At 42.1% G+C, this 14851-nt stretch overlaps 2 long non-coding RNA genes across 5 annotated transcripts in view; one reads left to right on the forward strand and one right to left on the reverse strand.

Moving 5' to 3' along the window:
• LOC121143652 overlaps nt 1-14851 on the forward strand; it is a 72408-nt gene that overhangs the window by 1452 nt on the left and 56105 nt on the right. For all 4 annotated transcript variants that reach the window (XR_005880941.1, XR_005880942.1, XR_005880943.1 and 1 more), the window contains exon 2: nt 2944-3116. This is a non-coding gene — a long non-coding RNA (uncharacterized LOC121143652). The remainder of the gene's footprint in view (nt 1-2943; nt 3117-14851) is intronic.
• Nucleotides 761-14165, reverse strand: LOC121143653. Its single transcript, XR_005880944.1, has 4 exons — nt 13999-14165; nt 2842-3110; nt 2470-2520; nt 761-1012 (listed from the first exon to the last, which is right to left on the reverse strand). It is a non-coding gene; the product is annotated as an uncharacterized LOC121143653 (long non-coding RNA).

Genomic DNA, 14851 nt, shown 5'->3' on the forward strand with positions numbered 1-14851 from the left:
TTGTAGAATGGATATGTACACCTGTATTGTCAGGTTCATGTGGTTCTGTATTTGGCAGATGGAGAATTTATTTATTTGTGGGTATTCAAAGTGCATCATCTCATTTATGCAAGTGGTGAGATTGCACATTTGTGAGCAGATGTATTTGCACATTTGTAGTGTTATATGATTAATGCTTGATGTTGGTGGAGAAATCCATGAGTATGGAGTTTATATTTTCTTATATGGCTTGTGAATGTTTGTTTTCTATGTCCAGATTTTTGTATAGATAATATTTAGACAACAGAATGTTTACTAGAACGTCAAGACAGTTTGGATGAAGGTTTTCTGATGCTCTACACATGGTAAGTAGGGAAGAATTAGTATATACAGCAGATAACCAAGGATGTGTATATCTGATGGATAGGTGAGAGTGTACATTTCATAGGCAAATGTGTGGCAACTGTTTGCTGCATTGGGTTTTATAATATGGTTATGAGTTAGTGTTGATGATGTAGGAAGTGGTTTCTAGCAGACAGAGATAATTCTGGATCAGCAGATGGTTTGTATTTGTGAGTTAAATGTTATATGGGTGATATATCTCTGTCTTGGGCATTTACACTGGTTGTATGTATCTATCTGTGAGTACATGAGACCAGTATATTTGTTCATTGAAAAAGAGGTCATTTGTTATATGCATTAATTACTTTTGTGTCACTTATAATTACTTATAAAGCATCATGACCAAGGCAACTTATACAATAAACAGTTTATTTGGACTTACAGTTGCAGGGGGTAAGAGTCCATCATGGGGGGAGGGAAGCATGGCGGCATGGAGCAGGAACAGGAAGAATCTGAGCCATCACATCTTGAACCACAAGCACAATTCATAGAGACTGAACTGGAAATGACATATAGTGTCTAAACTCTCAAAGTCCACCTCCAGTGACATGCTTCCTGCAACAAGGCTGTACCTCCTAAATCTCACCAGACAGCGCCACCAACTATGGACCAAGTGTTCAAACATTTGAGCCTGTAGGGAACATTCTCATTCAGATCACAGTGTATAAATATACATTGGTTTATACATCAACTTGGTTAATGATGGTGTTTCTAGTGCTCATGGGTATGTTTGGAGGATGGGCTCAGAGGTTTGTGTTTTATAGGTAAAGAATATTGAAAACTATGTTACTATAGTATTCATCCAGGTACTGAAAATGTTTTGTCTATGTGTATGAGAGTTGCATGTATATAAGTTATTGTATAGAAATTAGTCAATATAGTGTGTGTGTGTGTGTGTGTGTGTGTTTATGTTTGCTTTGGTGCTTGGTGTAAGTTTCCATGCATGGGTGATTATATATTGCATTCTATATTTCTCTGAGTGTTTGGCTATCAATTCATGGTTTTGGAGAGTGTGTATATTTAGAGTGTCTGAGTGTATTGATAGCTCAGAGATCCTCTTTGTGCTTATTCAGTACTGAATTCTTGAAGAGTTTACTTGACTGTATGGCCCTGATGTTTGTGTTTGATTTTTGTGTTAGAGAAATATATGTTGTTTGTGGTTATGTATGTATTTGAGTTCTTGGGGGTCTATGCGGGTGTTTTCTGGTAGATATGGTCTGTTTTGGGGTAGAACATAAGAAAATGATTGTTTACATTGTAATTTTGAAGAGTGTGTCTACTGGATTTCTATTGTATAGGCAGTGGTGAGTTTCCTTCTGACTAGGATAGAAACATGGCCTGAAGCAGTCTTAGCCCTTGAAGTAAAGGGATCAGATCATGAGCTATGACTCTTGTGTTAAATGTCTTCTAAATACTCTTGTGTTGTGGTCATTTTTTAAGTTAGACAATTTGTGATATATGTATGTGTTTGTGCACACAGGTACATTTTTGTGTGTGTGTGTGTGTGTGTGTGTGTGTGTGTGTGTGTGTGTAGACAGGAATGAAGGTCAGAATATAACTTCAGGAGTTGGCCTTCACCTTCCACATTGAGTTACAAGATCTTTCTGATATTTTTCTGCTGACTGGAACACAAGCTTCTTCACATTTTTCCATCTCTGCCTCCCATCTCCACATAGGAGAGCTGGGATTAAAGGCATGTACCCTACTGCACACAGGGTTATGTGGTTAATTAATTAGGTTGTATAGCAAGAGCTAAACCCATGGGGCCATCTCTACAGCCCATGTTTAAGGGTTTATTCATACTCAGAGGAACTACTAGAAACTGATCAAACTCTTCTGGAGGTAGGGCATAACGGGAAGAAATGGGGTCATCTATCTCTCCCACCCTAGTTGACTCCTTTCCCAGAGCTACCATGCTCTCTGCCATCCTCTCTGACATGATGATAATGGACTAAACCTCTGAAACTATAAGCAAGCCCCAACTAAATGTTTTATTTTATAAGCATTGCCTTGGTCATGGTATCTCTTCACAGAAATAGAATAGTGACTAAGACACATGGGACCTGAGTTTGGATGCTTAGTACTTACGTAAAATGTTGTGCATGGCAACGTGCACTTGTAATCACAGCACTGAGAACCCTGTGGAGACAGATTGGCCTAGGTAGGCCTAGCCACTCAGTGAGCTCTGGGGTCATTGAGACCCTGCCTCAAAAATAAGAGCGATGCAGGAAGATACATGATAGTGGCCTACACACACACACACACACACACACACACACACACACACATACACACACACAACCAATGTCCCCACAACCCTCCCCTACACACATAAAAAGACTAGGCTAGGGGTGGGAGGGAGAACTGTGGTTGGAATGTCAAATTAAATTCAAGTAAATAAAGAAAACATAAAAAAAGACTAGGTCTCCAGACACTCTCTCTCCCAATGCTGTGTGTTACCTGGAGTTGAAATGATGTGTCATTAAGGCTGTTTTGACTTAGATTGTTTGCCGCCTGCTTTGTCACTGCTCTCATGCTCTGTCCTCTGTCCTTCATATGCAGATGCTGTCTGTAGCTGACACTGAGTGCTAAAATGGCTGGTGATGAGACTGCCTTCTTGTAGCGATCTTAGGGACCATTAAAGCACACACTTCCTTTGAGATGAAATCTATGTGGCCGATCCCCTCATGCTGCTCCTGTCACCTGGATTCCATTTCTTCACGTGCATTCTGAAGGTAGAAGAAAGACACATGCTTGCATGTGGGGTTGTGGTGGTTTGTCTTTGTGTAAAACATTAGAATTGATATGTATGTGAAGAACTGCATGGAGGAGCTTAAAAGCTATCCTATGTGATTGTGGTGGGGCATGGTTTATATATATGATGTTCTTTGGTAGTTTATGTGAATATCCAGTGTTTTGGGGAGTTGTATGTGTGTTTCTGGAGGAAGAGAGGTTATGTGATGTATATGTTGAACTCTAGTCAGATAGGTGTGTGTGACTTCATAACTTGTGTGGATTTTATGCACGTGTTTGAGGAGGCTGGAGTGTCTCATATATCTTGCCAGGGATGACAAGCCAAAGACACCGGTAAAGTATTTACTAGACTAGAACTGATATAAAAATTTTAATGAGGAATCTATGCCATGGACAGAAGCACAGTGGGCAAACCTCATCTGTGAGAGAGCAGAACAGTTAGGAGAAGTTGCTTTGTCTAGTTAGGGAAGTTTGGTTTTGCTTTTTGAGTCGATGTGAAATTAGTGAGCTCAGATTCTGTGACCACAGAGGCTCAGCTCTACATACCCTGAATGTCTGTGTCCTGGCCCACAGAGCTGCTTCTGCCCATGAGCTAGGCGCCTCCAGGCTGGGAAAGTAGGGAACCTAGAGATGTGCTGTAGCACTGCAGGGAAGACCACCTGCTTGTGAGGGTGTGCTGTGGGAGCCCTCTGAGTTGGGATCTGGTCGTACGTAAGGAGATGAGATTTAAAGTTTGAGATGCAGGGATGAGGGTGATAGCTCTATCACTAAGAGCTTGCTGCACAAGAATAGAGATCTGAGTCCACTCATGGCACCCATACGTATCAAAAGCCAGGCGTAGGTGTAGGGGTGCATATCTGTAATCCCCACTGTAGGGAGGTGGAGGCAGGGGCACCACTGACTTGATGGCCAGGCATCTCAGCCTAATCAGCATGCCCCAGTGAGAAATCCTGAAAATTCAGGAGGATAGCTCCTGAAGAATGGCACCCAAGGTTGATTTCTGGCCAACACACATACACACACACACACACACACACACACACACACACACACACACCTGCACATACACACACACCTGCACACACACACACACCTGCACACACACACACACCTGTGCACACACACCTGCGCACACACAGAAATTAACTTTGTTTTGTAAGGGTTGGCTGAGGAGCCTTAAGCATTGTTTTTATGGACTTTGGAGAAGCCCCTGGACTCTAGCAATTGCATCATATGCTGAAATGGATCAAGCTATTGCTGACCATATAGCTCCACCTGGAAGCAGTAAGGCCACTTTGTAATGGGTCTCCACTTTGTAGAATGTACTCTGGTTAGAGTCCAATCTCTGAAGTTTCTGGTCAGGAAGATGCGAGACTACAACTTTAGAACCCTTTTGGAGGTGTTCTATCGTATCCTGTTTCCCTGGGACCTAGCTGACTTAAAGGGACAAGGGCTGAAACATTGACTACTCTTCACCCTGTATCCTATTGGTTTTACCTTAAGCGTGGCTGTTTATGCTTAAGGACAATCAGTGAATGAACAGTGACAACATTTAATTGTTATATGTACATTTAGATAAAACTAACAGAGTTTGTTATGACTCAGTCTCTTTAAGTATCTCAAAGCTGGACAGCTCATAGAAACTGAAAGGAACTATCTTTTTTTGTTTGTTTGGTGTTTTGTTTTTTGAGACAGGGTTTCTCTTTGTAGCTTTGGAGCCTGTCCTGGAACTCACTCTTGTAGACCAGGCTGGCCTTGAACTCACAGAGATCCATCTGCCTCTTCTTCCTGAGTACTGGTATTAAAGGCGTGTGCCACTACCTCCTGGCTGAAAGGAACTATCTTATAAAGTCCTGTTTTATTTAAAAAAGGCATTTTAACAGAAATGTCTATGACGTCACTTTTTAGCTCTGTCTCAGCTTCTGGCTCCTCTTTGCCCACTTTAAAAACTTCATGATATAGTTTGTACTTCTGTAAAGACATAGAAGCCAGGACATGGGACACTTCTAGTCATCTTTTGTCTATTACAATATAGATGTAGCTGAACATTCCATCCAAACACAAAAGAATATACCTTCTTCTCAGCGCCACATGCAGCCTTCTCTAAAATCTACCACATACTCAGCAGCATAGCAAATCTCAACAGGTACAAAAAAATTGGAATAATCCCCTGTATCTTATCAGACCACCATGCTTTAAAGTTAGGATTCAACAACAACAACGAATTGCAGAAACCCTACAAACTCATGGAAATTAAACAACACAACACGCAACTGAAGAAATAAATTAATTAAAGACTTCCTGGAATCCAGTGAAAATGAAGACACAGCATACTCAAACTTACGGGACACTTTGAAAGCAGTGCTAAGAGGAAAGTTCATAGCACTAAATGCCCACATGAAGAAACTAGACAATAGCCACACTAGAGAATTAACAGCACAACTGAAAGCTCTAGAACAAAAAGAAGCAAACTCACCATGGAGGAGTAAGTGCCAGAAAATAATCAAACTTGAGGGCTGAAATCAATAAAGTAGAAACAACAACAACAAAAAAACAATACAAAGAATCAGTGTAACAAAGAGTTGGCTCTTCGAGAAAATCAACAAGATAGACAAACTTTTATCCAAACTAACCAAAAGGCAGAGAGAGAACATGCAAATTAGCAAAATCAGAAATGAAAAGGGGGGCATAACAACGTACACTGAGGAAATCCACAGAATCTTCAGGTCATACTTTGAAAACCTGTACTCCACAAAATTTGAAAATGTAAAGGAAATGGACAATTTTCTGGATAGATATCACTTACCAAAAAGAAATAAAGAACAGATAAACAATTTAAACAGACCTATAACCCCTAATGAAATAGAAGAAGTTATCAAAGGTCTCCCATCCAAAAGAAGCCCAGGGCCAGATGGCTTCAGTGCAGAATTCTACCAGAAATTCAAAGAAGAGCTAATTCCAATATTCCTCAAATTGTTCCACACAATTTAAGCAGAAGGTTTATTGCCAAACTCTTTCCTTAGAATCCAAGCCACATGAAGACACAACTAAAAAAGAGAACTACAGACCAATATTTCTCATGAACACTGATGCAAAAATACTCAATATAATACTGGCAAATTGAATCCAAGAACACATCAGAGAAATAATCCACCACGATCAAGTAGGCTTCATCCCAGGGATGCAGGGATGGTTTAACATATGAATATCTGTGTAATTCACCATATAAACAGACTGCAAAAGAAAAACCACATGATCATCTCACTAGATGCTGAAAAAGTCTTTGACAAAATCCAACACCCCTTCATGATAAAGGTCCTGGAGAGAACAGGGATAACAGGAACATACCTGAGCATAATAAAAGCAATATACAGTAAACCAACAGCCAACATCAAATTAAATGGAGAGAAACTCAATACGATTCCTCTAAAATTAGGAACAAGAAAAGACTTCCACTCCCTCCATATCTCTTCAATATTGTACTTGAAGTTTTAGCTAGAGCAATAAGACAACAAAAGGAGATCAAGGGAATACAAATTGGAAAGGAAGACATCAAATTTTCACTATTTGTAAATGATATGATAGTTTATATACGTGACCTGAAAAACTCTACCAGGGAACTCCTACAGCTAATAAACACCTTCAGCAAAGTGGCAGGATATAAGATGAACTGAAAAAAAACCAGTAGCCCTACTATATACAGATGATGAATGAGCTAAGAAAGAAATCAGAGAAACATCACCCTTTACAATTGCCACAAACAACATAAAATACCTTGGGGTAATGCTAACCAAACAAGTGAAAAACCTGTATAGCAAGAACTTTGAGTCCCTAGGTAATCTATGGGGCCTTGGGTAGTATTTATCCCTGGTGTACAAATAGACTTTGAGTGCCCATCCCACAATGAGAAATTCTGTCTTAGCCTGGACTCTTGTGGGAGGCCTAGGCCCTGCCCTGGATGAAATGACAGACTCTGGAGATCCACCATGGAGGGCCTCACCCTCCCTGGGGATCAGAGTGTAGATTGGGTGGGGAACTGGGGGTCCTAGTGGGAAAGTTGGGGGAGGAGAGGAGGGAGAAACAAGCTTGTTTCTAACTTGAAGGGAAAAAAAAGAAAAAGAAAAATTAAAGAAGATACAAGAAAATCAAATGATCTTCCCATGCTCTTGGATAGGTAGGATCAACACAGTGAAAATGGCAATCTTTTGGGGGGGGTTTATGAGACAGGGTTTCTCTGTATTGTTTTGGGAAAATGGCAATCTTAGCAAAAGCAATCTACAGATTCAGTACAATCCCTATCAAAATACTGGCACGATTCTTCACAGATCTTGAAAGAATAATACTCAACTTTACATGGAAAAATAAAAGACCCAAGATAGCCAAAACAATCCTGTACAATAAAGGACTGTCCAAAGACATCACCATCCCTGACTTCAAGCTCTATTATAGAGCTGTAGTCCTGAAAACAGCTTGGTATTGGCACAAAAATAGACAGATCAATGGAATTGAATTGAAAACCCTGATATTAACCCACACACCTATGAACACCTGATTTTTTACAAAGAAACTAAAATTGTACAATGGAATAAAGAAAGCACCGTCAACAAATGCTGCTGGCATAACTGGATGCTGGCATGTAGAAGACTGCAGATAGATCCATATCTAACACCATGCACAAAACTTAAGTCCAAATGGATTAAAGACTTCAACATAAATCCAGTCACACTGAACCTCTTAGAAGAGAAAGAGGGGTCTACGGCCATACCACCCTGTCTACGGCCATACCACCCTGAACGCGCCCGATCTCGTCTGATCTCGGAAGCTAAGCAGGGTCGGGCCTGGTTAGTACTTAGTACTTGGATGGGAGAAGAGAAAGAGGGAGGTACCCTTGAACGAATAGCTACAGGAGACTACTTCCTGAACATAACACCAGTAGCACTGACACTGAGAATTGACAATTAATAAATGGGACTTCTTGAAACTGAGAAGCTTCTGTAAGGCAAAGGACACAGTCAATAAGACAAAACTGCAGCCCACAGAATGGGAAAAGATATTCACCAATCCCACATCTGACAGATTTCCAAAATATACAAAGAACTCAAGAAGCTAGTCACCAAAACACCAAATAATACAATTAAAAAATGGGGTACAGAACTAAATAGAGAATTCTCAACAGAGGAATCTAAAGTGGCTGAAAGACACTTAAGAAAGTGCTCAACACTCTTAGCCACCAGGGAAATGCAAATCAAAACAACTCTGAGATACCATCTTACTCCTGTCAGAATGGCTAAAATCAAAAACTCCAATGACAGTTTATGCTGGAGAGGATGTAGAGAAAGGGGAACACTCCTTCACTGCTGGTGGGAGTGCAAACTCTTTGCAAATCAGTATGGAGATTCCTCGGGAAAATGGGAATCAGTCTATCACAAGATCCAGCAATTCCACTCTTAGGCATAAACCCAAAAGATACACATTCATACAACAAGGACGCCTGATCCACTATGTTCATAGCAGCATTATGTGTAATAGCCAGAGCCAGGAAGCAACCTAGATGCCCCTCAACTGAAGAATGGATAGAGAAAATGTGGTATATTTACACAATGGAGTATTACTCAGTAGAAAAAAACAAATGGAATCTTGAAATTCACAGCCGAATGGATGGAACCAGAAGAAACTATCCTGAGCGAGGTAACCCAGTCACAAAAAGACAAACATGGTATGTACTCTCGCATATATGGATTTTTAGACATAGAGCAAAGGATTACCAGCCTATAATCCACATTTCCAGAAAAGCTAGGAAACAAGGAGGACCCTAAGGAGACATACATGGTTCCTGTGAGAAGGGGAAAGAAACAAGATCTCTTGAGCAAACTGGGAGTATGGGGGGAGGGTAGAGGGAGTTGGAAGAAAGAGAAGGGGAGAAAAAGAGGGGAGAGGAGGACATGAAGGAGCAGGAAGATTGAGTCGAGTCAGGGGAAGAATAGAGGGGAGCAAGAAAAGAGATGCCATAATAGAGGGAGCAATGATAGGTTTAAAGAGAAATCTGGCACTAGGGAAACATCCAAAAATCTACAAGGATGACACCAACTAACAATCTAAGCAATAGTGGAGAAACTACCTTAAAAGCCCTTCCCTGATAATGAGATTGATGACTACCTTATATGCCATCCTAGAGCCTTCATCCAGTAGCTGATGGAAGCAGAAGCAGACACCCACAGCTAAACACTGAACAGAACTTCTGGAACCCAGTTGCAGAGAGGGAGGAGTGATGAACAAAGGGGTCAAGACCAGGCTGGAGAAACCCACAGTAACAGCTGATCTGAACAAGGGGGAGCTCATGGACCCCAGACTGATAGCTGGGAAACCAGCATAGGACTGATCCAGATCCCCCTGAACATGGATGTCAGTGAGGAGTCCTTGGCAATCTATGAGGCCTCTGGTAGTGGATCACTATTTATCGCTAGCATACAAATGGACTTTGGGAGTCCCTTCCACATAGAGGGATACTCTCTCAGCCTGGACACACGGGGGGAGGGCATAGGCCCTGCTCCAAATGATATGACAGACTTTGAAGATCCCCATGGAAGGCCTCACCCTCCCTGGGGAGCAGAAAGGGGATGGGATAGGGGGTTGGTGAGGGGCAGGGGTGGAGGGGAGGGAGAGGGTGCTGGGGTTGACATGTAAAACAGGCTTGTTTCTAACTTAAATAGAAAAGTTAAATTGTCAGTTATTGGTCACATCATTAGCATTTTAAATGGATTTAAACAGGATTTGTGTGTGTGCAAATTTGTGTGTACCTGTATGTGCATGTATGTTGTACCTGCATATAAAGGCCAGAGGTTGCTATTAGATGCCTTCCTCTTTTCTGATATAGGTGGTCTCACTGTGCCTGGGGCTTGCCAGTTTGCTAGATTTGCTGCCCAGCAACTCTGCAGGATCCTCCTGCTTTCAGAGGTCTCCTGGGTACTGGGGTTATAGAGGTCTCCTGGGTACTGGGGTTATAGAGGTCTCCTGGGTACTGGGGTTATAGGTACATCCTGCTGCACCATGCTTTTCTCATGGGTACCGGGACCAAACGTAGGTCCTCACATTTGCACAGGAGCCGCCTTACTCATTGAACCACGTCCCTAGCCCCTCTCTCTAACTCTGCCTAGTGACATTGCCTGTATAGGCCAAGTTAACCTCTGTGCCAGTTTTTACTTCCTTAGGGGTCTAGTGCACTATGTAGACCAGGGAAGTCCCCAGCTCGTGATCCTCCTGCCTCATGCTGGCTCTGAAAAGATGGAGACCACTTTTCTGTGTCAGATCTCCATCTTTAGAGGGCTCCAGGGCATGGGGGTCTTTACAGGACACTGGGGGTTACAGTGAAATGATGGCTGTGAATTCCCAGGCTTAGTAGAGACCGTATCTTCACAGCGCTGTCTTCTCTTCTTGTTGAAAGCAAGGTCCCAGGTGTCCCCACTTATTTAAAAATTAATTCATACAGAGAACCGTGATGATGATCACTCCTAGGTAATGAACTGGGGGGAAGCAAAGCAAACAACTAGTTTTGCCTCCCAGTCTTTCCCCTGAAGCCCCCAGCTCTTCCTCTCACAGTCCATGAAATAGCCAGCACTGGTTTCTGTTCTAGACGTCGTTCTGGCCTTCACATTTACAGGATGGACATGGTTTCCGCCTATGCAGCTGCATCCCCACTGTCAATCCTTCACTCCAATTCTTATGTTGTGGATCACCGGCCTATGCTGACCCCGGGGGTGTAGGAATGGAAAATCTTAACAAGATGGGGTATGTGCAGGTTCAGGCAGGATTATCACAGCGGAATTTGATTCCTGCAACTAGTTAATTGAAACCCGAGGGACTGTTTCTCGTCACTAAAATAATCATGGAAAGAAGAGAGCCAAGCAAAACACAGAGAAGAGGCACAAGAGGAGTTCTAACTGGACACTGCTGTACTTGATCTTTGCATGTGTGTGCACATTCATGTTCAGGCATGTTGTATATTCATGTGTGTGCAGGGATTGTGCGTATGTGTGCAGACTCATGTATGTGTACACAAGTGGAGACCAGAAGACAACTTTGAGTGTTGCCCTTGGGAAGGCTTTCTGTCCCCTTTGCAACACAGTCTCTACCATTAGGGTAGACTGTCTGAGCTGCAAGCTCTGGTGTCCCCATCTCTTAATTCTACCTCCCCAGTGTTGGGATCACAAGCGTTCAACACCATGCCTAGAATTCTCATACCCATATGAGATGGATGGAATGGATGGATTCCCATGTAGGGATGGAATGCAGGCCCTCAAACTTGCAAGACAAGTGCTTACTGACTAGGCCATCCCACCAAGACCAGTTTTAATATTTCTTACAGGCCTAGTCTAGTGGTAATGAATGCTTTGGATTTTATTTATCTGGAATGTCACTTCCGGGTGACAGTTTTGTTAGATACAGATTTTTAAGGCACTTGAAATCTGTCATCGCACTACCTTCTAGATTATAAGACTTTTGTTAAGTAATGTGCAGGATTCCTTGTATGTTATTTATCATCTGTATTGAATATGCATAGACTTTTTGGTGTGTGTGTATGTGTGTGTGTGTGCACATGTGTGCGTGTATGTGCATGAGTGTGTGCAAGGTAGCTCCCAGCATGGGATGAGATCTCATCATTACACACATCCTCTGCATCACCCATTGCCACTTGCTTTCTTCTTCATTTACTTATTTGATATTTTCATACGGATGTATAATGTACTTTGTCATTTTCAGCCTTATTATTCTCTCTCTCCCTCCTTCTACTCTCCCTGAATCCCTTTTCCAAGGCAGGTCCCCTCCTACTTTTCATGACTTTTTATCATGGCTTTGCTTTTGTGTGTGTGTGTGTGTGGCTCTCTAAGTTTAACTAGGACTGCATGCATAAACATAGATGTGTTTATTTACTGGAATGTGGGTAAGTTGCCACTGGTTATATCACTGAAGAAAATTACTTCCACTCCCCCCAGCACCCACTAAATGCCAGTACCTCACAAGCCCATCTCCCATCCGTGTTGGAATGTTAATGGGCCCATCTTGTTCACATCTGTGCAGGTAACACAGCTGCTGTAATCATGAGTCTGGTTTTCTTGATGATAGATAGTCTGACTGGAATGAAACGGAATCTCAAAGCATATTTAATGTACATTTTCTTGATTGCTAAGATGTTGCTGTTGTTTTAATAAGCTTTTGACTGTATGTATTCTCTTGTTATTGTTTTGATTCTTTGAGAATTTCATGCAATACATTTTGGGCATATTCTTTCTCCTCCTTCAACTCCTCCTAGACCCTCCTCCACCTCCTACCCATTCACCTTCATGTTCTTTCTCTTGAAAAATAAGAACAAAGCCCACAAAAAATGTGGACTCCATTTTGTGTTGGCTAACTCCTCCTGATGATGGGACCTGTCCTGGAGTGTGGTTGATGTGCCCAGTGTCACTCCATCAGGTAACTTTCTATGCTCCCGGCAGCTGTCAGTTGAGAAAAGCGTTTTGGTTAGAGGTGGGACTTTGCACACTGCTTCCGGCCTCTGGGCTGGCTTGAGCCTGTGTAGGTCTTTGCACTCTGCCAGTCTCTGGGGATTCGTATGTGCACCTGCCCTGTTGTGTGTGGGAAACAGCTTCCTTGAAGTCATCCGCTACCCCTGGCTCTTACAGTCTCTCCGCCCCCTCTTCCACATAATCCCTGAGGCCTGAGGGGAGGGAGTGATGAAGACATCCCTTTTGGGACTGATGCACCATGATCCCTCACCCTCTGCACATCGTCTAGTTGCAGGTTTCTGTGTTCATAGCCATCTGCTGCAAAAAGAAGCTTCTCGGGTGAGGGTTAAGCTATGCTCTAATCTATGGGTGTAGTACTATGTCATTAGGGGCCATTTTATTGCTACATTTAACAAAATAATATAAGCAGGTTTTACCCTAGGTCTATGACCTGTCTAGTCTCAGGTTCTTGGTCTCATTAACAGTGTCAAGGGCCATCTCATGGAACAGGCTTTAGTCTAATAGAAAAGTGGTTGGTTACTCTCCTAATATCCATGCCACTATTAGACCAATGAGCATATTTTGCAGACAGGTCAGTGTTGTGGCTTGCAGGATTTTTGGATACAACTTTCCTTTTGAATTGAACTGCTTGTTCAATTAATTTGCTGATATATTGTTTGGATGATTTGATTACTTTTAGTATTTAGTTTTGAAGTTCCTTATAAATTCTAGATCAGAATCTTAGAGGGGAAATTAAAGATGGATAGAAGGACAGGAAGGCTGGGAGGATGTGGATTCCTTGGCAAAGGGCTGTCCTTGAAAGGGTGAGGACGTGAGTATGATCCTCAGAACCCACGAGGAAAAGTTGAATATGGTGGAACAGGCTTGTAATTCTAGCACTTGGAAGGCAGAGACAAGTGATCCCTGAGACTTGCTAACTAGTCTACTGGAAAATTCCAGGCCAGCGAGGGACCCTGCTATAAAACTGAAGGTTCCTCTGACTTTCACATATGTGTGTCTTCATAAGCATGTACAGACACATACACATAAATATATTATACATATCACAATGTATAATATATAAATAATATATAAAAGAAAAATATATAGTATAGCTATTGATATTATATATAATATATTATATATAATTATATAGAATATATAATATAAATGCACACACATATGGGATGGATCATTTTGAAACTAAACCCAGTTATTGAATCAGCCTTCTAATTTTTCTCACCATCAACATAAACATTCTGGCCCTGATCAGCAGCGCCTAAGGCACTTACCATATGACTTAAGTGTAACACAAGGCAGTGGTAGGTATCTGACAGCTAGCCTGGCATTTGAATATACTCACCTATGTTCCTAGAGTAAGAGTGGTTAATCTAGCTTGACACCCTCTTCTGGGCACCGAATCTTGATATCGTGGCCGGGTCCGTCTCTGATGTCACTCAGCCCCAGGGTTCCGTGAGCCTCTGTTTCCATGCCGCTGTGATTCTGTGTTCCAAACCACAGAAAAGTCATTTACAGAGACATTTACAGGCAGCTGCCCTGCCCTGCCTTGAGCCTCCTAGAGCCTCCTTGGCCACAGTTACAGGCTGGGCGGAATGGGCGGCTTAATGAGGAAGATGAACCTGAGAACTGGCGGAGACCCCTCATTCCTGCGGAAGGCCCTGGTGAACAACGCCGGAGAGGAGAAGAGAACCAAGCTTCACATTCAGAAGCTACAGAAGGTGCTGAACCTCCGCTTTAGGGAGATTGAAAAAGAGAAAACAGCACTGAAGAAGTTTTTGGTGAAGCTTCACAAGACAACTGGCTATTTTCCTCAAAGGGAATTATGGTGACAGTTGCCACTGCAGGGGCAGGATTCATCTAAATCCAAAACCATCGAGTCTTGGCTGTCTCCATATAACCACAGAAAGCAGTAAAAAAGCAACAAGAAGCCAAAAATAAGACTTTAACTGAGGACATGAATGGGGTGTCTTCAAAAGAATCAACTGATCTCTCCCACAAAAGAGAATAAGCATTGACTTTTCCCGGTGATGCCGTTTCTTTACAGCTCAAAGTGGTAACACGCAATTTGCGCATTATTTTTTTTACAAGCTTTCCTTGAGGCAAAAATAAAGCTGAGCTATTTTTAGTTCTTTCTGGTGCTTATTATAACATACATGTTATATTTGCCTGGTTCCTGTTCTTTTCGCATTTGACAT

Source organism: Mesocricetus auratus, unplaced genomic scaffold, assembly GCF_017639785.1.
Source record: "Mesocricetus auratus isolate SY011 unplaced genomic scaffold, BCM_Maur_2.0 Super-Scaffold_100013, whole genome shotgun sequence".
NCBI lineage: Eukaryota > Metazoa > Chordata > Mammalia > Rodentia > Cricetidae > Mesocricetus > Mesocricetus auratus.